At 40.4% G+C, this 27,094-nt stretch overlaps 1 long non-coding RNA gene across 1 annotated transcript in view; it reads left to right on the top strand.

Moving 5' to 3' along the window:
- The window catches only part of LOC110260720, a 78,346-nt gene that overhangs the window by 45,306 nt on the left and 5,946 nt on the right, over positions 1-27,094 (top strand). The window contains exon 2 of the long non-coding RNA XR_002344064.1: positions 21,144-21,285. This is a non-coding gene — a long non-coding RNA (uncharacterized LOC110260720). The remainder of the gene's footprint in view (positions 1-21,143; positions 21,286-27,094) is intronic.

Raw genomic sequence — 27,094 nt, 5'->3', positions numbered from 1 at the left:
CAATGTCTACAAAAAGAGGGAAATTTTTATAAACATATTTAAAAATGTAAAAAGAGACACAGAGGAGATACAGGGAAGAAGTCATGTGAAAACGGAGGCAGAGATTAAAGTTATGCTGCCACCAGCCAAAGAACACCAAGGATTGCTGGCCACCACCAGAAGCCATGAAGAAGAAGCAAAGAAGAATCCTTCCCTAGAGCCTTCAGCAAGAACATGGCCCTGCCAGCAATTTGATTTGGGACTTCCAGCATCTAGAACTTTGAGAAAGCAAATTTCTAGTGTTCTAATTTGTGGAAATTTTGGCTGGCAGCCTCAAGAAACAAGTACATTGTGCCTGCTTCCTGAAGTCAGGTACTCTGACAATGTCTCTCCTGGCTCCAACCAGAAGAATTGGGAAAAGAAATAAAAAAAATCAGTTCATATCAAAAGAATCTCCTAAGATTAATTCCCATCCCTGCCATCACTGAAGAAGGCTTTTCACATATAACGTTGGGAACTTTTGCTTGTTTTCCTCCCTCCCTCCTTGTCAGGCCAGGCTGGGAGGGAGAGGAGTGACTTCTCTTGGCATCCAGATCTGAAGTAGTCCCCACCCCTCACCCCTTGCCCACTTACTCTCTTGCACATTTCTGGGCTAGATATTCTTTCTTTCTTTTTTCTTTTTTTGCTGTGCCCATGGCGTGCAGAAGTTCCCAGGCCACAGATGGAACCCACGCCACAGCAGTGACAATGACAGATCCTTAACCACTGGCCACCAGGGAACTCCTGGGTTAAATATTCTTCATAGCAATACTTGAAATTATCTTGTTCACTCAATTTTTAATTGACTGATTCACTCCTCCCCCCACCTAAAATTTAAGGTTCATGAGAACAGACCCTGTCTCTGTGTTTCAGGGCTAAATCTGAAGTTTTCAGAACAGTGCTTAAAATATTGTGTTTGGAATTCCCTCGTGGTTCAGTGGAAACAGATCCAACTAGTATCCATGAAGATGAGGTTTCGATTCCTGGCCCCACTCAGTGAGTTAATGATCCAGTGGTTTTGTGAGCTGTGGTGTAGGTCACAGGTGTGGCTTGAATCCTGCATTGCTGTGGCTGTGGTGTAGGCCAGAAGCTACAGCTCTGATTCGACCCCTAGCCTGGGAAACTCCATATGCCATGGGTGCAGCCCTAAAACAAACAAACAAACAAACAAAAAACAACAAAAAAAAGAAACAAAGAATTTTTTTGACTGACTGAATGAATAACAGTGCCAAATGCACAATAATATCAATTCCCAACATAGAGTGGAGATGTTCACTCAAGAGAGAAACTCTCCATATTTCCTAGAAGGGAAAGAGTAAGAAGAGATGAGGTTCATTTATGTTAACAGGCTATGAAAGGAAGACTAGGAAGGATGGTTTACTACAAACACATGAATAGAGCTGACTCTAAAGAATCTCCTTCCTCCTCAAAGTGAAGAGTGGATCTACAGACACCCAAATATATCTTGGCTCTAAGGCAAAAAGATGCTTAGTTCTGTAGCAGGCACATGAAAGTTGTCAAATGATGTGCTAAATATATGCCAACAATTAAAATGAATTATTAACACATTCAGACCTTATGTGATGTTGAGTGTACAATTGTCCAGGATTTCTTCTCTTTTTTTGCAGGTCAAATTTTTTTTTTTTATTCTTTCTTTTTAGGGCCGCACCTGTGGACTATGGAAGTTCCCAGGCTAAGGGTCTAATCAGAGCTATAGCTGCTGGCCTATGCCACAGCCATGGCAATGTGTGATCTGAGCTGTGTCTGTGACCTACACTACAGCTCAGGCAACACCAGATCTTTAACCCACTGAATAGGGCCAGGGATCGAACCCACATCGTCATGGGTACTAGTTGGGTTCGTTACTGGTGAGCCACAATTGGAACACCAGCAGGTCAGATTTTAAAAACAGTTCTGAATAAAGTTTTTATCCTACTAGAGTCTTACAGCATGGAATATCTTATCAGCCCTTAGAGCTATGTATGCTGGAGTGCTTCAAAAATACAGAAATATGATGCTTAGCACTTTCAGTTGACATGGCTGGATGCATTAGGGAGATGACCTTTCATGATGAAATCCATTCATTGAGTTAGAAAACACTGTCAATCTCCACCCAACCTGGATAAGATATGTTGATCAGAGGCACACAAGGGCTAGCAAACCTTTGCATTTCACTTTAATAAATCCCTGCTTATTGCACCAAGATGCAACCTATTTTTGGATTTGTATTTGAAAAGGTATATGTTCCCAATAAAAAGTGATTATTATACCACAGAAAACTGGGAAATCACATACATCAAATATGTATTTTTTTTCACACAGCATTTTAAAATGCTGAGAAATCATCCTAGCTAATCACCTAGGTATTTTATCAAAAATTGAACAAGGGAAAATCAAAGTAAAGAGTTAAGTAAAAGAAAGCAATATGGTTAACAAAGGAGGAAAATCACCCTCAAAGACTGATTTCAGTCAATAGAACTACACCATTTGTTTTCTGTAAGGCTATATAATGGATGATCCCAAATTTTTGGCTTAAAGCAATTACACTCTCCTCTTGGCTTATGATTTTGTCATTTGGTCAGGACTTGGTTGGCACAACTTATCTCTGTCCCTTTTAACATCATCTGGGTGGCTCAGCTACTCCTGGAGGATGGAGGACCCACTTTGAAAAGAGTTTGTTTACATGGCTGGCCTGTTGGTACTGAATGTAGCTAGCTACACCTACCTGCCAAGGATGACAGTTGTCTTCCACACGGTCCTTCCATGGCTGTGTGGACTTCCTTGCAGCTTGGGAGCTGAGCTGCAGGAGGGAAAAATTAAAAGTTTCCAGTCCTCTTAAAGGTTAGGACCAGAATTAGCAGAGTCATTTCTACCTTATCTATTAGTTAAATCAGTTACCAGCCTGTCCAGTTTCAAGGAGATAGAGAAATAAATCCATCTTTGGGGCTTGGGGAGTGGCAAAGAGTTTGAACCCATATATGCATTTGTTTATTAAGTAGTCCTTTTCAAGGACCTATTCTATCCCAGACATTGCACTAACATGGCCATTTGAAGTTGAGTAAGATATGGTTTCTACTTTCAAGTAGTTGACAACCTAGGGGGTGTGGGGGTAAATGCATAAAAAGACAATATGCAATGTCAGAGGGACATTTGGAATTCAGAGGGAACACAGAGGAAGAACATGTTATCTGACCTTGGCTGTGGAAGGTTGGGGGTCAGTAAATATTTGCTAGGGGATGTGCAGTCTTGCCTGAATCTCCAGTGATGAGATAAAGTTAGCCAGAAGAAAGAGAATATGGGAGGCAGCTGCATGCATTCCATATGGGGCTAGCTCTTTGGCAAAAAGCACAGACCAGAAACAGAGTGATGGGGGAGGGGACTTAAAGCTATTCAGTGTAAAGGGAGAGGAGAGAGTACTCAAAGGCGAAGATGGAGGAGTTTCATTTTTGCTCCATGGCTCAGAAAAGGCAAATATGCAGAATAAGGGCCCCCACTCTTTATTCCCTTACCAACAACAGATACTGTTCATTTATTAACATCTGGCATGGCTTCATAATCCTTCTCAATACCAGAAAGAAAATTGTTGAAGTTGGCCTGTGAGGGGGAAAAACCTTTGCTACAATAACTCTAGAAAATGGAAGACTGGAGTTCCCATTTTGGTGCAGCGGAAACGAATCCAACTGGGAACCATGAGGTTGTGGGTTTGATCTCTGGCCTCGCTCAGTGGGCTGAGGATCCGGCATTGCTGTGAGCTGTGGTGTAGGTCACAGACATGGCTCAGATCTGGCATTGCTGTGGGTCTGGCGTAGGCTGGCGGCAACAGCTCTGATTGGACCCCTAGCTTGGGAACCTCCATGTGCAAAGCGTGTGGCCTTAAAAAGAAAAGACAAAAAAAAAAAAAAAGAAAAGAAAAGAAAATGGAAAACCATTGAGGTAACTTGGAGGGTCCCAAAGTTAGACTGTGGTATGAGTGAGAGCCCTGGGAAGCTATTAGAGGATGGATTTGAAGAGAGCTGTCCTGGAGGCAGGGAGAAAACTAGGGGCTGGCAGAGTAGTCCAAACAAGAGATAGTAAGGGACTGGATCTGGATGAAGGGAAATTGTCTGAAGAGGAAAGAATAGATTTAAGAGATATTTAGAACATGGTATTGTTAGCCTATGTAGGGTGTTAGATTATGTGAAAGGAATAAAAGGACAGAAGGAAAGATGTTAAATTACAAATTATATTCAAAATCTTCCCCTGATAACCTTACTTCCTGGGTCAGACCCAAGACTTTTGTGTATATAGAATCTAGGTAAGAGGCAAAGCAGAGACAAGATCAAGACAACCAGAACAAGGAGGTTAATCTGTATAGTTCCAAAAGGTCAGAAAAAGAGAAGGGTGGGACCTAATGAAACTTACAAGCTTTTTGCATAGCAAAAGAAACCATAAACAAAATTAAAAGACAACTTAAGGACTGGGAGAAAATAGTTGCCAAAGATGTGACCAAAAAGGGCTTAATTTCCAAAATATAAAAACAGCTCATACAGCTCAAAAACTGAAAAAACAACCCAATCAGAAAATGGGCAGAAGACCTAAACAGATACTTCTCCAAAGATGGCCAATAGGCACATGAAAAGATGCGCAATGTTGCTAATTATTAGAGAAATGCAAATCTAAACTACAGTGAGGCACCATCTCACACCATTTGGAATGGCTATCATCAAAAAGTCTACAAACAATAAATGCTGGAGATGCTGTGCAAAAAAGGGAACCCTCTGACATTGTTGGTAGAAATGTAAGTTGGTGTGGTCACTATGGAAAACAGTATGGAGCGTCCTCAAAAAACTGAAAATAGAGTTACTATATGACATAGCAATCCCACTCCTGTGTGTATATCTGGACAAAACTGTAATTCAAAAAGGTACATGCACCCTTATGTTCATAGCGGCACTATTCATAATAGGCAAGACATGGAAACAACATAAATGTCCAGTGACAGAAGAATAGATAAAGGTAATGTGGGACATATATGCAATAGAATACTACTCAACTATAAAAAGAATGGAATAATGGCATTTTGAAGGAACATGAATGAAAGTAGAGATTATCCTACCATATGAAGTAAGTCAGAAATAGACAAATATATGCTATCACTTATATGTAGAATCTAAAATATGATACAAACGAACCTATTTATGAAAGAGAAATAGACTCAGACACAGAGAAGACTTCTTGTTCGCCAAGGGGTTGGAGGTGGGGGAAGGATCAGTTGGGAGTTTGGGGTTAGAAGATATAAACTATTACATATAGAATGGATAAACAACAAGGTCCTACTCTACAGCATAGGAAATTATATTCAGTATCCTATAATAATCCATAATGGAAAATAATATTAAAAAGAATGTATATAAATATATGTACAATTGAATCAATTTGCTGTACAGCAGAAATTAACACAACATTATAAATCAACTGTACTTCAATTTAAAAAAGAAAGAGAAGGTGAAGATGAATCTCTAAGCAGAAATGGTACAGAAATTTGAAGGATTTCAAGAGAGGTAGAGTGAACACCAGTCATTAGGCATCAGGCACATAAGTCTGTTTACAGAACAGAAAAGAACAGTTCAAGAAGCTAGACCAGTGGAAATCACAGATGCAGAACAGAAAAGAGAAAAAATATTCAAAACAAATGAAGAGAGTCTCAGAGAACTCTGGGACAACATTAAATGCAACAAATCCGTATTATAGGGGAGCCAGAAGGAGACAAGAGAGAGAAGGGGACAGAAAAAATATTTGAGGAGTTAATAGCCAAAAACGTCCCTAACTTGGGAAAGGAGCCACTCACTCAAATCCAGGAAGCACAACAAGTGCCATATAAAATAAACCCAAGGAGGAACACCCTGAGACACATATTAATCAAACTGACCAAAATTAAAGACAAAGAGAAAATATTGAAAGCAGATAGGGAAAAGAAGCAAACAGCATACAAGGGAACCCCGATAAGGTTATTGGCAGATTTTTCATTAGAAACGCTGCAGGCCAGAAGGGAGTGGCACAATATACTTAACAAGATGAAGGGAAAAAAACCTCCAACCAAAATTACTTTACCCAGCAAGGATCTCATTCAGATGTGAAGAAGAAATCAAAATCTTCACAGATAAGCAAAGGCTAAGAGAATTCAGCAACACTAAACCAGCTTTAGGACAAATACTAAAGGAACTTCTCTATGCAGAAAAGAAAAGGCTGTAACCAGAAACAAAAATACCACAAATGACAAGGCTTGCCAGTAAAAGTATATATACAGTAAAGATACAAAAATAACCATACACAATTATGCCACCAAAATCAGAAATCATGAGAAGGGAAGGGTACAAACGCAGGACACTGGAGATGCACTTGCAATTAAAAGACCAACAACTTAAGACAAACTCATATATATGTAGAATCTTATATCAAAACTTCAGAAAAACTGCAAACCAGAAATCTACAACTGATACACAAACAAATAAGAAAAGTCAACTCAAATACAACACTAAAGATAGTCATCAAACCACAAGAGGAGAGAACAAGAGAAGAAGGGAAGAAAAAAGAGCAACAAAAACAATCCAAAACAGGTAATAAAATGACAATAAGAATGTACATATCAATAATTACCTTGAATGTAAATGGACTAAATGCCCCAACCAAAAGACATAGACTGGCTGAATGCATACAAAAACAAGACCCATATATATGCTGTCTTCAAGAGACCCACTTCACTTCTAGGGACACATACAAATTGAAAGTGAGAGGATGGGAGAAAATACTCCATGCAAACGGGAATCAAAAGACGGCTGGAGTAGCAATACTCATATCAGACAAAATAGACTTTTAATGAAGAATATTTTAAAGGACAAGGAAGGTCACTACCTAATGATCAAAGGATCAATCCAAGAAGAAGATATAACAATTTTAAATGTATATGCACCCAACATAGGATCTCCTCAATATATAAGGCAACTGCTAACAACCTTAAAAGAAGAAATCAATAATACAATAATAGTGGGGGACTTTAACATCCCACTTACAGCAATGGACAGATCATCCAGACAGAAAATCAACAAGGAAACACAGGCCCTGAATGAAATATTAGATCAGGTAGACTTAATAGATATTTATAGGACATTCCATCCAAAAGCAACAGAATACACATTCTTCTCAGGTGCACATGGAACATTCTGTAAGATTGATCACATCCTGGGCTACAAATCAAGCCTCGGTAACTTTAAGAAAGTTGAAATCATATCAAGCATCTTTTCTGACCACAATGCTATATGACTGGAAATCAACAACAAGAAAAAACTGCAAAAAACGCAAACACGTGGAGACTAAACAACATGCTACTAAGCAACCACTGGATCACTGAAGAAATCAAAGAGGAAATTAAAAAATACCTAGAAGCAAATGACAACAAAGATACAATGCTCCAAAACCTATGGGATGCAGCAAAAGCCATTCTAAGAGGAAAATTTATAGCAATACAAGCTCACCTCAGGAAACAAGAAAAGCTCAAATACACAAGTTAACTTTACATCTAAAGCAGCTAGAGAGTGAAGAACAGACAAGACCTAAAGTTAGCAGAAGGAAAGAAATCATAAAGATCAGAACAGAAATCAATGAAATAGAAACAAAACCATAAAAAAAAAAAAACCAATGAAAGGAAAAGCTGGTTCTTTGAAAAAGATCAACAAAATTGATAAACCCTTATGCAGACTTAGCAAGAAAAAAGGAGAGAGGACTCAAATCAATAAAATTAGAAATGAAAAAGGAGAAGTAACAGCAGACATCACAGAAATACAAAGGGTCATAAGAGACTACTATGTGCAACTATACACCAATAAAACAGAAAAACTAGAAGAAATGGACACATTATTTGAAAAGTAAAATCTTCTAAGACTAAACCAAGATGAAATAGAAAAGATGAACAGACCAATCAAAAGTACTGAATTTGAAACTGGTTAAAAAATTCCCAATGAACAAAAGTCCAGGACCAGACAGCTTCACAGGCAAATTCTATCAAACGTTTAGAAAAGAGATAACACCTCTCCTTCTGAAACTATTCCAAAATATTGCAAAGGAAGGGACACTCCCAAACTCATTGTATGAGGCCACCATCACCCTGGTACCAAAACCAGACCAAGATACCACAAAAAAAAAAAAGAAAGAAAATTACAAGCCAATTTCACTGATGAACATAGATGCAAAAATCCTCAACAAAATACTAGCAAACTGCATCCAACAATACATTAAAAGGATTGTACATCATGATCAAGTGGGATTTATCCCAAGCATGCAAGGATTCTTCGATATGCACAAATTGATCAGTGTGATGACACCACATTAACAAACTGAAGAATAAAACCATATGATCCTCTCAATAGATGCAGAAAAAGCCTTTGACAAAGTCCAACACCCATTTCTGACAAAAACTCTTCAGAAAGTGGGCATAGATGGAACCTACCTCAACATCATAAAGGCCATATGTGACAAACCCAGAGCGAACATCATTCTCAATGGTGAAAAGCTGAAAGAATTCCCGCTGAGATCAGGAACAAGACGATGTCTGCTCTCACCACTACTCTTCAACATAGTTTTGGAAGTCCTAGCCTAGGCAATCAGAGGAGTAAAAGAAATAAAGGGAATCCAAATTGGAAAGGAAAAAGTAAAACTATCACTATTTGTAGATGACATGATACTATACCTAGAGAATCCTAAGGCTCTATCAGAAAACTGTTAGAGCTCATCCATGAATTTGGCAAAGTCGCAGGATACAAAATTAATGCACAGAAACTGACAGCATTTCTATACACTAACAATGAAGGATCAGAAAGAGAAATTAGGGAAGCAATCCCGTTTATCATTGCATCCAAAAGAATAAAATACCTAGGAGTAAACCTACCTACAGAGACAAAAGACCTGTACTCTGAAAACCATAAGACACTGATGGAAGAAATCAAAGATGACAGAAATAGATGGAAAGACATACCATACTCTTGGATTGGAAGAGTTAATATTATCAAAATGACTATGCTACCTAAGGCAACCTACAAATTCAGTGAAATCCCTATCAAATTACCAAGGACATCTTTCACAGAACTCGAACAAAATATTTTAAAATTTGTTTAAAAACACAAAAGACCCAGAATAGCCAAAGACAGCCTGAAAAATAAAAATGGAGCTGGAGGAATCAGGCTCCCTGACCTCAGACTATACTACAAAGCAACAGTCATCAAAACCATATGGTACTGGCACAAAGACAGAAATATAGATCAGTGGAACAGGATAGAAAGCCCAGAATTAAACCTACGCACCTAAAGCCAACTCATCTATGACAAAGGAGGCAAGAATATACAATGGAGAAAAGACAGCCCCTTCAATAAATGGTGCTGGAAAAACTGGACAGCCACATGGAAAGAATGAAATTAGAACACTCCTTAACACCACACGCACAAATAAACTCCAAATGGATTAAAGACCTAGGTATAAGACCGGACACTATAAAAATCTTAGAGGAAAACATAGGCCAAACACTCTCTGACATAAACGACAGCAACATCTTCTCAGATCCACCTCTTAGAGGAATGACAGTAAAAAGAAAAATAAACAAATGGTACCTAATTAAACATAAATATTTCTGCACAGCAAAGGAAACCCTAAACATAAAGGAAAGACAACCGAAAGAATGGGAGAAAATCTTTGCAAGTGAGTTGACTGACAAGGGATTAATTTCTAAAATTTCTAAACGTTTCCTACAGCTCAATACCAAAAAAACCAAACAACCCCATCAAAAAATGGGCAGAAGATGTAAATGATTCTCCAAAGAAGATATACAGACGGCCAAAAAACACATGAAAACATGTTCAACATCACTTGTTATTAGACAAATACAAATCAAAACCACTATGAGGTACCACTTTACACCTGCCAGAATGGCCATCATCAAAAAGTCTACAAACAGTAAGTTCTGGAGAGGGTATGGAGAAAAAGGAACACTGTTGGTGGGAATGTAAATTTGTGCAACCACTGTGGAAAGCAGTATGGAAGTTTCCTCAGAAAACTAAACATAGAACTACCATTTTATCCAGCAATCCCACTTCTGGGCATCTATCCAGAGAAAACCATGACTCAAAAAGACACGTGTACTCCAATGTTCATTGCAGCACTCTTTTCAATAGCCAAGACATGGAAACAACCTAAATGTCCATCTACAGAGTAGTGGATCAAGAAGATGTGGCACATATACAAAATGGAATATTACTCAGCCACTAAAAGGAACGAAATACCAACATTTTTAGCAACATGGATGGACCTAGAAATTATCATGCTAAGTGAAGTCAGCCATACAATGAGACACCAACATCAAATGCTTTCACTGACACATGGAATCTGAAAAAAGGACAGACTGAACTTCTTTGCAGAACAGATGCTGATTCACAAACATTGAAAAACTTATGGTCTCCGGAGGAGACAGTTTGAGGGGTGGGGGGATGTGCTTGGGCTGTGGGATGGAAATCCTGTGAAATTGGATTGTTATGATCATTATACAACTACAGATGTGATAAATTCATATGAGTAATAAAAAAAAAGAAAAAGAAAAAATAAATAAAATTTTCAAGCCAGGCTAGTAAAAAAAAAAAGAAAGAAAAAAAAGAAATGAAATTATCATGCTAAGTGAAGTCAGTCAGACAATGAGACACCAACATCAAATTGTATCACTGATATGTGGAATCTGAAAAAAGGATAGACTGAACTTCTTTGCAGAACATATACTGACTCACAGACTTTGAAAAACAAGTTTTCCAAAGGAGACAGGTTGGGGGGTCAGGGGATGCACTGGGGTGTGGGATGGAAGTCCTATAAAATTGGATTGTGATGATCATTGTACAACTATAAATGTAATAAATTCATTGAGCAATAAAAATAAGTAAATAAAATTTATTTAAAAAAGAAGCTTGACCATGTATGAATTCTCTTCAATTGATGTTCTTCAAGAAAACTCTGAGTTGCTTTACCATTATGTGGTGTTGTCAGATTCATGTTTCTTGGAATATGATTGTGTGTTTGGATTGAACCATGGATGGCTTGACATGTTGTAGCTTATTATCCAGTGAGGATCCTGAGATGCTTCTCAAGTTTCTAGTTTGGATCCTTAAGCATGTCACCAACAGAGAATGGTGGAGAAGCATGCAAAGAGCAAGAGAATCTGGGATGTATTACCTTGTAGTGTCTGTGGTGGTAGATTCCAATAGGTATGTTGAACAGACAGATTCGTGTGTCTGAGGGCTTAGGTGGAGGTGCGGGTTTGGGAGACTTGGCATTTGGGTAGCTGTCACAACCATGAGAGTGTGTGAGCTCTGCCAGAGAGGATACACAGAACAAAAAGAGAAGAGAGCTGTGGAAAAATGGAAGAATATCAAGACTTACAGAGTGGGCTGTGGAAGAGGAGCTTAGGAAGGTGGCCAAGAAGAAAAGGTTAGAAAGGCTTGAGGAGCGTTCAGGAAAGTGTGGTATCACCAAAGCCGAGGGTTGAGAATTTCAAGAGGGAAGAAGCAGTTCCCCAGCATTACATTCAACATACAGATCCACTGAAATAAGGACCAAAAAGCAACTGAAGGATTTCTCAATTGAAGGTCACTGATCGCCCTTGCAAAACATTTTTAGTGGAATGGTTGGGACAGAGCTGTGATGCAACTGTGAACCAAAGGGGAGGTTGAAGAAGTGAACGTTTCCAGCAACTGTAGATGACTTTCAAAAATGGGTAGAGAAGAGGAGAGATGGTAGAAGAGATGTGGGCAGGTGTAGAGTCAAAGGAATGTTCTGGGATTTTTTTTAAAACACATTTTTAAAAGGAAAAGATCATTTACCCTTCCATTTTGAGCAAAGAAACTCAAGCAGCCCTATCTAAGACAGGACTGTGCTGGCTGCATTGGTTTTTTTTTTTCTGTTAAAAATCTTCTTGGGGCGTTTCCATTGTGGCACAGTGGAAACGAGTCCTACTAGGATCCATGAGGTTGTGGGTTCAGTCCCTGGCCTCACTCAGTGAGTTAAGGATCTGGCATTGCCGTGAGCTGTGGTGTAGGTCGGCAGCAACGGCTCTGATTCAACCCCTAGCCTGGGAACTTCCATATGCTCTGGGTGTGGCCCTAAAAAGACAAAAAGTATAAAAGGAAAAAAAGTTACAGGTGCTCACTGGAAACACACACACACCAGAAACACTGCTTTTTAAAAACTACCTGTAAATGTGAAACTTTCCTAGAAACTCCATAGGAGAAATTTCACTTGTCTGGTCAGAAAAGGTAAATTTACCTAAGATCGGACCTGTGCGTATTTATGACTATTGTGTTGAAGTTCCTCTGTTTGTTCTCAACTCAAGTTTTTAATTTAAACAAGATAATACTCAGGATAAGTATAAGTTCGGTGGAGAGGTACACTGTTATTACGTTTCTGTACCAGAATCTTTAAAATTACTGTCCTCTAACCCAGTAATTCTAAGAACTTAGCTAGTGAAATGATTAAAAGTTTTCACATTTAAGTATAAGACTTGTTACTGAATCTTGTAAAAACAATCTAAAATCCAATAATGTAAAATCACTAAGTATTATGGTAAATCCATATGACACAACTTAGGTTATTTTCAAGAATATTTAATGATTTGGGAGAATGTTTGTGACTCAATGAAAAAATTCAGGTTGTAGTTTTTCATATATTCTGAATTTTTTAAAAAGAAAACACCCACAGATGAGTATATAAACATTTAAAAATTGTATGAAAATAAATGCATTTAAAAACATAGTAAGATGCTATCATCTATGTTCAGTTAAAAAGTATAGCAAGGCACAGTGGAAATGAATCCGACTAGGAACCATGAGATTGCGGGTTAAGGATCCGGCATTGCCATGAGCTGTGGTGTAGGTCGCAGCTGTGGTGTAGGTTGCAGATGTGGCTCGGATCTGGCATTACTGTGGCTCTGGCGAAGGCAACAGCTCCAATTAGACCCCTAGCCTGGGAACCTCCATATGCCGCAGGTGTGGCCCTAAAAAAGACAAAAGACAAAGAAAAAAAAAAAGTATAGTAAGATGTTAATAGTTCTATATCCATGCAGTTCTATTATGGCGTATTTGTATTTTCCTATTGCACATTTTCCTGTATTCCTAAATTTTATACAATGGCATTGTTAGGTTGTTTTTGTTTTTGTTTTTGGACACCCTCGCTGCCTATGGATTTCCCAGGCCAGGGATCAGATTTGAGCTGTGACCTATGCTGCAGCTGTGGCAACACTGGATCCCTTAACCCACACTGTGCTGGGCAGGGGAGCGAACATGCATCCTAGCACAACAGAGTTGTTGCTGATTCCACTGCACCAGAGTGGGAACTCTGACATGCGCAGTATTTAATTCTCAGGGAAAAATTGGGGTCCCCATTGTGGCTTAGTGGGCACCCAACATTGTCTCTGTGAGGATGCAGATCCAATAGCTGGCCTCACTCAGTGGGTTAAGGATCTGGCATTGCCGCAAACTGGTGTAGACCACAGCTGCAGTTCTGGTTTGACCCCTGGCCCAGGAACATCTGTATGGTGCAGGTACAGCTATTTAAAAAATAATAATCAGGAAAAAATTAATAATACAAATGATATGTCTGGTGTTGAATTTGTGGATTCTAATGATTGTGTGCCAAAACCTAATAAGTTCTAACTCAATGTCACTCAAACCAAGGGTATTTGAAGCTCTCTAAAAAGTTCTGGAGTGATGTAATGTCATTCTTTGAATGATGCTTTCCTTGGGGAGAAAAATCAGCAATACTCCCACTTTTTTGGCAAGGAGCCTTTACAGGGGACAACTTTAGGAAATTTAGATAGTCCTGTTAAAATTGTAGTGTATTAGTATTTCAATTAGTTACACAGTGGTTGATTAAAATGACATTATTATGGCATATCTTTGCAGTTACCCAGAGCCAGCAATAAATCAGGTACAGTGTTAACTTGTTTTTGCTGATGCCAATATTTTTTATTTCTATGGGTGAAATGTTCATAAGTTTGGATATGTATGAAAAATGGCATGAATTTCCTTAGGATCAGAACCACTGCCTCTGCACGATTCCTTTCCTTAATTCTTTAAGTTTGGGTAGAAAAAATTTTCCAGGTGTTTATTCAGAAGTCTATAATGAGAAAGCAGTTAGCTCCAATTCTGAGATATATATATATGCACACACATACACATACACACACATATGGGTGAATATACCTGTGTGTTTCTTGTTTCTGAGTCACACTGTCTAGGAGAAAACAAGGGACAAATTTTACTGGTGCCCCAGTAACACAGGACAAGTAGCACAGGACAAAGCACTGTGCAGGGTGCTGAGCCAAGGTCCCATTCCTTACCTTCAAGGCCGGGAACCCAATCTCACCTGGTGCAGGTGCGTCAGTCCTTAACCCTGAAGGAAGCCTGGTTAGCCCAGACCAAGTTGCTTTGATTCAACACACCTTTTCATAGTGGGAAACCAGTTTTTGACCTTTTTGGAAGCACAGTCTTCCATGAGCTACTTAGAAATTATATCCATCCCAAGCCTGAGGCTACTTCTTAGCCTTTTCTCACAGACTGTCCTACCTTTGAAAATGTCCAGGGACTTTGACTACCTCACCAATTCTCCATCACCCTCGGATCCTCGCCAGCAGGGGCCATGCCAACACCACCCTGTCGTATCAATTTCCTATTGCTGCTGTGACAAATTCACACACTTGACAGCTTAAAAATGACATAGATTTATAGTTCTAGAGGCCAGAAGTCCAAAACTGTTTCATGGGGCTCAGCCAAGGTGTCAGCAGGGTTGTTTGCTTCTGGGGGGTCTTGGGGGAAATCTGTTTCCCTGCCTTTTCCAGCTCCTAGAACTGTTATTTCTTGCATTTCTTGGCTTATGGATGTTTCCTCCATCTTCAAAGCCAGCAGCATAGCATCTTTAAATCTTAGTCTTCCTCTACCCTCATCTTCATATCACCTCCTCTCTTAGAATAACCCTTGTGGGAGTTCCCATTGTGGTACAGTGGAAACAAATTTGACTAGTAGTATCTATGAGGATGCAGGTTTGATCCCTGGTCCTGATCAATGGGTTGGGGATCCAGCACTGCCATAAACTGTGGTGTAGGTTGCAGATGTGACTCGGATCCTGCATTGCTGTGGCTGTGGTGTAGGCCAGTAGCTACAGCTCCAATTTGACCCCTAGCCTGGGAAATTTCATATTCCATGGCTATGGCCCTAAAAAGGCAAAAAAAAAAAAAAAAAAAAAAAAAAGAAGAACCCTTGTGATTATGCTGGGTCCACTTGGATCATCCAGGGCCATCTCTTTATCTCAAGATTCCCAATCTAATCACATCTGCAGAATCCCTTTGCCATATAATATAGAGGTCATAGGTTCCAGATGTTAGGACATGGACATCCTGATGTCCATGGGGGGTGGGCAGTGGGAACAGAGGGGCACTGTTTAGCCCACTACACCATTTGATGTTGGCCAGCTCCTACAGTCATCAGCAACAACCTGAACATGGCCATGCTTCTTAGTGCTTTGTCATATATAACATGTCTGTGAGGTGGCATTTTAATCCTGTGCTAACAGGGCATGAGAACTGGAGCAGTTTAGCAGATTCTAGAGTCATACCATCAGGATTTCAATCCTGGTCTCTTCTCTTTTAACCACATGCAAGCTATGTGACCCTGGGCAAGTTCCTTGACCTCTCCAAATCTCAGTTTCCTTGTCTGTAAAATGACATCTGTCTTCTGGATTATTGCGACCTTTACATGAGACAATGCTTGCAAAATAATTAGTACAGGGCCCAACATATAGAAAAATATTCAATAGTTATTAGTTTTCATTAGCATTATTTGACTGTTTTCCTTACTTTACAGATAAAAACAAGAGGCTTAGGAGTTCCTGTAGTGGCTCAGTGGGTGGAGAACCCAACATTGTATCCATGAGGATGCAGGTTTGATTCCAGGCCTCCATCAGTGGGTTGAGGATCTGGTGTTGCTGCAAACAGCAGAGTAGGTCACAGATGAAGCTTAGATCTGTCACTGCTGCAGCTGTGCTACAGGCCAGCAGCTGCAGCTTTGATTTGACCCCTAGCCTAGGAATTTCTGTATGCTGCAGGTGTAGCCCTAAAAGGAAAAACAAACAAACAAACAAAAAAACAAAAAATGAAAAAACAAGAGGCTCAGAAATATTAAGTGATTTATCTTGATCTCACACTCTTGGTCTCAGAATCCATAGACAGGGAGAAAACAAGTGTGACTCTGGAGCTATTTGGACTCAGTTGAGAAACCCTCTTCCCCTACTGCCCAAACACCTCCGCCATTGCCTGGCTAAGGCTGTCCCCCACACCACTCCACTAGGGCCTCTGAGCTGCTAGCCACCATGTCCCCTCTGTCCTCCTCCCTGCAAGGTGGCTCCTAATTCTTCTATCCTGCAGCTCTCCACACATGGGCCTCAAACCTGTCTCAGAAACACTCGCTGCAGTCACGATTTTATGTTCTATAAAATCTCATTGCGGGGAGTTTCTGTCATGGCTCAGCAGGTTAAGAACCTGACTAGTATCCATGAGGAAGAGGGTTTGATACCTGGCTTCACTTAGTGGCTTAAGGATCCAGCATTGCCAAAGGCTGCGGTGCAGTTCGCAGAATTGGCTTGGATCCTGCATTGCTGTGGCTGTGGTGTAGGCCGGCAGCTGCAGCTATGATTTGACCCCTAGCCTGGGAACTTCCATATGCTTCAGAGGCAGCCTTAACAAGAAAAAAGAAAAAAAGGAAAAAAAAAAATCTCATTATTACTGCCTACTGGATTTGGGTGTATAATTTGTATTTCAAAATTAACAAAGACAAATTTTTTTAAACTGAAATATAGTCAATTTACAATACAATATTGCATTAGTTTCAGGTGTACAGCAAAAGTAATTCAGTTATATGTATATTATATGGTTATATACATAATCATATTTATATATATTTCAGATTCTTTTCCATTATACATTATTATGAGATATTGAATATAGTTCCACGTGCTATACAAAAGGTCCTTGTTGCTTATCTATTTATAAATCTGTAGTTTGTATATGTTAATTCCATACTACTAATCTACCCTGCACCCCCTGCCTTTCCTCTTTGAAAACTGTAAGTTTGTTTTCTATGTCTGTGAGTCTGTTTCTGTTTTGTAGATAATTTCATTTGTATTATTTTTTCTTAAAAACATTTTTTAATGGCCACACCCACAGAATATGAAGTTCCCAGGCCAGGGATTTAATTTGAGCCACAGCTGCAACCTGTGCTGCAGCCGTGGCAACACCAGGTTCTTTAACTCATTGTGCTGGGTCAGGGATGGAACACATGCCTCCACAGAGACCAAAGCCAGTGAAGTCAGACTCTTAACCCTCTATGCCATAGTGGGAACTCCTGCATTATTTTTTTATATTCAACATATGAGTGATCACATATGATAGTTGTCTTCCTCTGTCTGTCCATCCATGTTGCTTTAAATGGCATTCTCTCATTCTTTTTTTTTTTTTTTTTTTTTTTTTTTGTCTTTTGTCTTTTTTTTGTTGTTGTTGTTGTTGTTGCTATTTCTTGGGCCACTCCCGCGGCATATGGAGGTTCCCAGGCTAGGGGTTGAGTCAGAGCTGTAGCCACCGGCCTACGCCAGAGCCACAGCAACGCAGGATCCGAGCCACGTCTGCAACCTGCACCACAGCTCACGGCAACGCCGGATCCTTAACCCACTGAGCAAGGGCAGGGACCGAACCCGCAACCTCATGGTTCCTAGTCGGATTCGTTAACCACTGCGCCACGACGGGAACTCCCTCTCATTCTTTTTTATGGCTGAGTAATATGACTTGTATGTGTGAGTCTGTGTGAACATATGCATGTATATATACATATTGATATATATGTATATCACATCTTCTTTTAAACCAATCCACATCAAACTTTTCAACACCTGCCCTCCCCCAGCGTCTCCTTCCTGAATGTTGTCTGTGAATGGCGACACTATTCTCTCAAATTGCTTCAGCGCAAATACTTGCCTGCTTCCTCTTTCTCTCACACCTTGTGTCCAATTTGACAACAGGCCCGATCACTCATAACTTCTCCCTTCAAATACAGCTTCTCACTACCTGTACAGACCCCCCCAGTCTGAGGCACCGTCATCTCACACCTGGAGTACTGCCTCCTAACAACTCCTCGCTTTCATTCTCACCCTCACAATCCTTCTCCAGATAAGTCAGATTACATCACTTCACTGTTCAACCCTTTCCAGTGGCTTCGGACTAATCTTAAACAAAATACAAAGTCCTAATCACGCTGACAAGAATCTGTGTGATCTGGCCCATGCCTGTGTCTCTGATCTTTCTTCCTACCCTTTTTCCCTACTCATACCTCTTGAGCCACACTGGCCTCCCCACTCTCTTGGGAACTTCCCAAGCATGTGCCTGCCTCAGGACCTTGGCATATGCCACTTCCTTTGTCCAGAATACTTTCCCCTAAATTCCCTCACAATTTTTGCCCTTGCTCTATTCAGATCTTTGTGTAATACCATCTCCTCATGGAAGCCTTTCCTTACTACCCTATGTGAAAAAGCATTCTCATCACTTTCTTTAGAGTGCTTATTATTACATGACCCTGTATTATATACAGTGTTATTTATTGGTTTATTTTCTGTCACTCCAATGGAATGGAAGCTCCATGTTCACCACTGTATTTTTAGCATCTAAAACAGCCTTTGATTGGTGGTTGGCCCTTGATACATGCCTATGTACTAGGTAGTGTTCTACATGCATTACAAGTATTAATTATTTTAATCTTCCTAGTAGCTTTATGAGATAGGTACTATTATTATTTCTCCTTTAGAGATAAAGCACAGCTCACCTTCCTGAGAGTTTCATCAGAAAGTTTTCAGAGCATTGTATGGCAGGGCTCTGGTGAATAGCTCTGTCTAGTCTCAACCTAAACATGCTTTCCTGGCATAAAAAAACTTTGGGGATTGTGTGAACTTTGCTGTTTCTGTGCTTGTCGTGTTCCCCCAGGAAACTGTATAGCTTTATGTGGTTCCTACCCTCTTTGCACAATAGTTAGGTATTTCTGTATTGAATTATGCTTGTCATGCCTTCTCCCCAAATGATAGTTACTCTGGTCATTTGGGGGGAAAGCATGACGCCAAATCAAGAAAGCATGCCATGAGGGCAATGACAGTATTTAGGTAGTTCTTAACACTGACTTCAATCCATCGGTACTCTTGCCCTTCCCATATAGTTAGTCTCTCTCTCTCTCTCTCTCTGGAAATTACTTCTGCTAGTTCCAAGCCACTTGGTTTATTTGTTTTTCCCCTTACCCTCTTAGAATCAAGCTTGAAATCCTTTTTTTTTTAACTTGCTATGAAAATATGGGACAAAGATTCCCACATTCCAGATAGGCTCCCATCATCTCTCTGCTTCAGTTTATTTTTTTTCAGATACCAAGTCTTTTTAGAGGCCATGATGTCATCCCTCAGTTTTTCTGCAAACAGTGTATATTCTTTGCTATTTCTTAGAATTGTTTACAATTTCCTGTTGGATGGGATTTTCTCCTGTTGGAATTCCATTTGCGATGATTTTCCCATTAGTTTAACATCACACACATATAGAGACACACATAGAGTCTTTCTTTTCCTCCACTCACCCATTTTTCAGCTATTTATTAGCTTTGGTTTCAGAGGCATTCTAGAGTGTATGACCTTCTAACTCTGTCCCTGATTGAGAGGCTCATGCTACAAAGAAAAAAAGCCCAGAAAGGTCAACAGCCACAGGAATGTGGAACCTTAGTGCATATAGCAAAAGTCTGGTGCTCAGAACAAAGATGGCAGCAGTGTTGGGATGTGGTGGGCAGGGCTCCCTCTCTCTCTGCAGTGACTCTCCGGAGGCTATAGTTTGTTGCCTCAGCCATTTTGTAGGAAATTGGAAGTCAGAAGTAGGCAGGATAGGGGCAATAACTGTGAGGGGAGCAACCTGCAACCCTGATCCACTTGTGGTCCAAGAAGTAATGGGATATCTTTTTTTTTTTATGGCTACACCCATAATATATGAAAGTTCCTCAGTTAGGGATTGAATCCAAGCTACAGCCATGACCTATGCCACAGCAGTGGCAATGCCACATCCTTAATCCACTGTGCCGGGCCAGGGGTTGAACCTGTGCCTCCACAGTAACCTGAGCCACTGCAGTTGGATTCTTAATCTACTCTGCCACAGCAGGAACTCCAGTAATGGGAAATTTTAATTTCTTAATTTCCTTTCTCTCTTTCCTCTCTGGATTCCTCATCTTTCATCTCCTTGCGCCTCACACTGTCTTACTAGCTCTCTTCTTTCATGCGGAAGAAAATGCTGGTATGAAAATACATTCTTCAAAGAGCCAAGTATATAATTGCAGCAGAAAATCTGGTACTGCTCAGGAAACAAATGGCAATGTGGCCAGGCTGCCTTGTTGAGATTTACTCTGCAAATCTCAGAGTAAAAGCCAGTCTGATCATCACAAGGGCATAAGAGATGGAGGAATCCTACTGAGATGTAATCCTGTTCAGTTGCAGAGTCCACCCCTGCTTTCTCAAGCCTCTCCCATGGGAAGCCCTGCTTCTTTCTTTCATTCATATTATGTGCCTACCTACTATGTGCCAAGTACAGGTGCTGTGCATATGCAATAGTACAAATAAAATAGCCCCTTGGGAGTTCCTGCTGTGATGCTGTGGGTTAAGAATCCGACTGCAGTGGCTTGGGTTGCTGTGGAGGTGTGAGTTTGATTCCTGGCCCACCACAGTGAGTTAAAGGATTGGATGTTAACACAGCTGCAACATAGGTCGCAGCTGCAGCTGGGATTCAGTTCCTGGCCTGGGAACTTCCATGCACCATGAGTGCAACCATAAAAATATATGTAAATATAGATCTATATAGATATACATAAATAGATATATAGATAGCCCCTTGCACCAGTAAGAAACACAAGTCATTGAAGTCCCTGCAAGTGTGATGAGTATTACTGAGAAACATATTAAGAATACCATGGACACACACAGTGAGGGGCTGATCTGATTCCCTTTACTTGTAGGCTCAGCCCTGCCTACTATATGAGCTCTTGCCCATCAGCTGGTGAACCTTTAGAAGACTTGGCAAAAATGAGATGGAAAGCTGGATGCTTTGGGCATCCATGTGGACCCACCAGATATCAGCCTTCCCCAGTCATCTGCCAGGTGAGCCCAGTAAGTCTGGCTTTGATCTCCTTTCCACTGTCCTGCACTCCAGTTCTTCACCCTCTTAGCTATTTCTGGTTCCCTCTCCTACCCGACAAATCCTTTCTCTGATATCTTCAACTACTGACTGGGTTCTGCTAGGCCTGGACTATTCTCCCTCCACCTGACTTTGATTCCAGCCTGTCACTGGACCCACTCTGTCATGCCCTACCTTCTAGATTGGACTGACTTGCCCAATCCCAAACCAAGCTGGCCCTGAACCAAGGATGGTTTCCAGAGATGTTTGGTTGTCCTCCCCTCTATCCTTATTCTTCTGCTTCCTTGTTTCTCTCTCAAGTCTCTTTCATTTTGCTGTGACCCAACAGACTTTGTAGCTAAGTCTGAGTTGTGACATGGTTACCCAGAGTGCCCTGGCTTTGTTGATAATTGAACAGCTATTGATTTGTTCTTTCTCCCCTGCATGCAGTATAAGTATTGACCATTCATTCAACAAAAATGAGAGCCCACCATCCACCGAGCGCTATTCTGAACATTGGGGAGATGCCGTGAATAAAACGACATCCCTGTCCTTCTAACCATATGCATCCCGTGTGTGCTCTCTATGAACATAGATCTTTAAAACCAAACACGCTCTGACATGAGATCAATAGGTCTTCCACTTCGTGTACAGGATACACTGTACTTCCAAATGCCCTAATTTTCCCAAATGAAGGGGCCCAGGTACTACCTTAATTTCATGTCTCTCACTTTTTTCATTGAAAATGAATTCCCAGATGGACCATTTCCAAACCACCCTGCTGGAAGCATGACATTAGCTCACAAATTGCTGCAACCAAGTTTATAAACTACCACTGATAAATGAGTCTAAATCTTGGAAATCAAATAATTGCCCTTTGGGACTTGCAGACTAGACAACACAAATTGCTCATTGCTGACACAAAGATTCCAAGCTAATGTTTCTCATTTCAGAGACTTTAACCAGAGACTTTGCTATTTAAGGCAACACAAATTGACTTTTGCTCTGGTTAAAACCTATTCTGATAACATAGATCATGTTGGATAAGTATTTCCTTATTTTTCCTTCTATTGGGAACAGTAATTTGGTGATAGGCACACACACACACACACACACACACACACACACACACACACTCTCACACACACACACACACACGTGGTCCATATGGGGCATTTATAGCCATGAACTTATGCATAATTGTCAATGTAGTTTCTTTGGCTGTTTTCTTCTATGTGTTCCATCTCTTCCCAGTTTTAGGGTTCCCCTATTGACTATCATAATTACTGAGCAACCAAAATATTACTTATCTACCAAGAGCAATTACTATTAAGCAAAATTTTGAAATCATGCCCTTGGACTCAACACTTTCATGGAGCCTTGAGAAGAATGTTACCACATATGCTAGCCAAGGAGAAGACAAGCCAACGTCAGGATAGCCCTCCTGGTTCTTCCAGCAAGCACAGGATGTGTTGGCAATGTGAGGCAGAGCAGGGACATCGGATAGAAGGAGTGGGTAACTGGCCATGTGGTGTGATGTGAGAGAGTCCCAAAAAAGGTACTGGATTGAAAAAGTCCTTCTTCCTTTCTATAGACAGAGCTGTGATTATTGAAATTAATGTGAGATGTCTCACTACTCTGACTCTTCCTGCATCTGCCAACATCTTATTCAAACAGGAGATAAGTCTGAGGAAGAGGCCTCTGTCCTCAGGTCCCTGGCCGTGGGCTTGGAGCTTAGCATTGTCATAGTCTGTCCTGGATCCCAGGTAGCTGTTGCTGGCCTCCATAGATGGAATCCCCTTTCCATATTTCCACTCTTGCTCTCACAAACATTTAGCAGTGATTTCTAAGAGCAAGGCACAGTTTTGAAAACACAAAACCAAATAACATAAAGGTCCGTTCTCTCAAGGACCTGATGAGAATTTTAAAAAGAAAGAAACATGTGAAAAGAGATGCAAACGAGGGAAGTCTTTGTGGTGATGGGATAGTTCTGTATCTTGATTGCACTGGTGGTTCCACCAGCCTACACAGATAATAAAGTGGTGTAGAAGCATACGCATTGTTCCAATGTCAATTTCCTGATTTTAACATTTGACTACAGTTATGTAAAATGTAACCATTGGGAGAAACTGGATGAAGGACACAAGGGACCTCTCTATACAGTCTTGGCAACTTTCTGTGAAGGAATAATGATTTCAAAATTTAAAAAAAATTTTTAAGGATACAAGAAGTAGGTATCTCATGTTCATTACATACCCAAGAAAGTGGGTTAAGGGAAGTTTATTAAATTGGCCAAAGTGACAGATTTGAGTGAGTGCAATAAGCAAATGACTGTTTAGGTCTGGAGTTCAGCAGAGAAATCTGGGCTGTTTATGCAGGAGTCATGCACCTTAGCATCATAATTAGAGGTGTGGAAGTGGATGAGAGAGCACTGGTGGAGAGTGAGGGACACTGAGGACAGCAGCATTTAAGGGATGAAAAAAGATCCTGAAGGGGTGTGACCGGAGAGCAAGGAGCAAAACCCAAAGAATTAGATATCTTGAAAATCCAGGGAGAAGTTAATCTGCAGAGTCAAATGCTGCTGAGAGGCAAGAGAGACAAGGACCGGCATCCTCTGACTTTTGCCACAAGGAGGTCATTTGTGACCTCTCCCTGATGAGAGCAGTTACTATGGAGCGGGAAGAAGTGAATGGGAGGCGAGGGATTGGAGGCCATGTGTATAAGATGCTCTTTCAATAAATCTGGTGTGAAGAGAAGAGAGACAGGGCCATGGATGGAATGGGAGGTGAATTCTAGGGAGAGTTGTTTAAGATGGGAGAGAGGAGGCAAGGGAGACTCATGAGAGAGTGGATCTTCGTTCTGTTTTGCAAGCCCACAGAAAAAGTATGAAGTACATGTTTCTCCCAACCTTGTCACTTTGTGGGTTTGAGCAACTAGAAGTCTTTGTCAGTCTGACAGATGAAAATGATCTCATTATTGTATCAATTTGCCTCTTTGAATATTAGTGAAGTTGAACATTTTTTCATTTGTGTCTTGACTATTTGCCTTGTTACTACCTGTTTGTGACTTTTGCCCATTTTTTTTCTATTGAAGTTTCAATTCTTCTTGATTTGTATGAGCTCTTTTAATATACCCTTTGCCTCACATTATCCTTTTTATTATCCTTTTTTTTCTTTTTCTTCTTTTTTTTTTTTTTTTTTTGTCTTTTTGCTATTTCTTTGGGCCGCTCCCACAGCATATGGAGGTTCCCAGGCTGGGGGTCGAATTGGAGCTGTAGCCCCTGGCCTACACCAGAGCCACAGCAACGCGGGATCCGAGCCGCGTCTGCAACCTACACCATGGCTCATGGCAACACCGGATCCCCAGCCCACTGTGCGAGGCCAGCAATCGAAACTGTATCCTCATGGATACTAGTCAGATTCTTTTCCATTGTACCACAATGGGAACTCCATATTTTTTCCTATTTTTAGATTACTTTTTTACTTAAAATATTTATGTAAAATCTTTGGCCTGTCTGTATTTATAGATGCAGTGAACTAAGGAGCTAATATTTTCCCCTCTAAGTCCTAGTCCTAGTCCTAGCTGGCACTGACACTGCGGCAATGTTTTAAAATGATCTAGTCTTTTCTTCAGTGGTTTGAAGGTTACTTTTGGCTACATATTCGCATAACTAAGTACCCAGTTCACTTCCCGACCCCCATGGCTCTGGGTGCTGGCGTCAGAGAATGAGACCCAGCCCAGCCCCTAATTCACTCACAGCCTTGGTGAGCAGTGACCTCTCAGATGGAGGCCAGGCAGTGGGGGAGGGGAAGGAAGGAGGGGAGGGTGGAATGGAGGCATTCTGCAAAGGCTCTTGGGGAACAAGTCTCTGACTCATGCAAGGACTGGAACATTCATGGGCGGCTCCTTCGAAGGACAAAAATAAACAGAGATCTAACAGCACAGTGGCAGCCTGCCTGGGCACTTATTCCCTGGACCGCAGTGCTGGGATGATGGCTCCACTCTTCTGGCCATTGCTTCAGGCACTGGCATGATGCGCATTTGCAGCAGAGCTGTACCCTGGTCACCCAGGTTCCTGGTGATCAGACCTCCAGGGGAATGCTGATCTCCAACTGGTTTCAGAAAGTACCCCCAGATCCTGGTGTCCCCCACCCGCAGACCCTGACCTTAATCATTTTCCTCTCCATTTCTGCTTCAGGCTTGCCAGTGCCTTTCTTTTGGGTACCCACCTTAAATAGACTGATTCCTCCCTTTTGGGGGACAACGGGGATATGGCTTCCCTTAGAGTGGCTACCCAACAACTTTGAATATAACCTTATAAAAAATGAGACCTGGAGGTTCTCTTGTGGTGCCACGGGTTAAGGATCTGGCATGGATGCTGCAGCAGCTCCTTGCTGCTGTTGTGAGGTTTCAGTCCCTGGCCCGGGAACTTCCACATGCAGAGAGCAAGGCCAAAAGAAAAAAAGAAAGGAAGAAAGAAAAGAAAAGAAAAAATGGCCTGCTAAATCCACACTATACTTTCCAAGTATATCTTCCTTAAATCCTTCAAAGGGGAGTTATTTTTAATGTTTCAAAGGTAAAGATAAAGGAGACAAAAAAGGTTTATAAAAATTGACTTTATTGAAGTACAGTTGATTTATTATGCGTTAATTTCTTCTGTACAGCAAAGGGATTCAGATATACACACACACACACACACACACACACACGTATATACATATATACTTTGCTATACAGGCAATGTGTGTGTATATATATGTATATACAGCGTGTATACATATACATACACACATACATATGTACATATGTGTACATATACATATATATACTTTGCTGTATGCATACACACATATATACATATATACTTTGCTGTATAGCAAAGGGAGTCAGATATATGTGTGTATGTGTGTGCATATACTTTTTCACATTATTTTCCACTATGGTTTATCAGAGGATATTGAATATAGTTCCTTGTGCTTATGGTAGGACCTTGTTTTTTATCCATTCTACACATAATAGTTTGTATCTGCTAAACCCAAACTCCCGATCCATCCCTCCCCAACCCCTCCTTCCCCTTGGTAACCCCAAGTCTGTTCTCTATGTCTGTGAGTCTGTTTCTGTTTCATAGATAAGCTCATTTGTGTCATATTTTAGGTTCCACATATAAGTGATAACATATGGTATTTGAAAGACAAAAAAGTTTCATCTCTATCAAGGCATTCTGCTACATAAATTCTTTTTTTAATTAAAAAATTTTACTGGAGTATAGTTGACTTACAGTGTTGTATTAGTTTCAGGTGTATAGCAAAGTGAATCATTTATACATATACATATATTCATTTTTTTCTCATATAGGTTATTACAGAATATTGAGTAGATTTTCCTGTGCTATAGTGTAAGTCCTTGTTAGTTATCTATTTTTTATATAGTACTGTGTATATGTTAATTCCATCCTCCTAATTTATCCCCTCCCCATGGTTTCCCTATGGTAATCTTAAGTTTGCTTTATAAATCTGTGTTTGTTTCTGTTTTGTTTTGTTTTTAATTAGAGTATAGTTGATTTATAATGTTGTGTCAATTTCTGCTATGCTGCATAGTGACCCAGTCTCATATATATAGATATATGTACACACATTCCTTTTCTCATATTATCTTCCATCATGGTCTATCCCAAGAGACTGGATATTTCCCTGTGCTTTACAGTAGAACTTCTTTGCTCATCCATTCTACATGTAATAGTTTGCATCTACCAACCCCAAACTCCCCATCCTTCACACTCCCTCCTCACCCTTG

This window comes from Sus scrofa, chromosome 5 (genome assembly GCF_000003025.6).
Source record: "Sus scrofa isolate TJ Tabasco breed Duroc chromosome 5, Sscrofa11.1, whole genome shotgun sequence".
Classification (NCBI taxonomy): domain Eukaryota; kingdom Metazoa; phylum Chordata; class Mammalia; order Artiodactyla; family Suidae; genus Sus; species Sus scrofa.
This window is presented reverse-complemented; position numbering and strand designations above follow the sequence as displayed.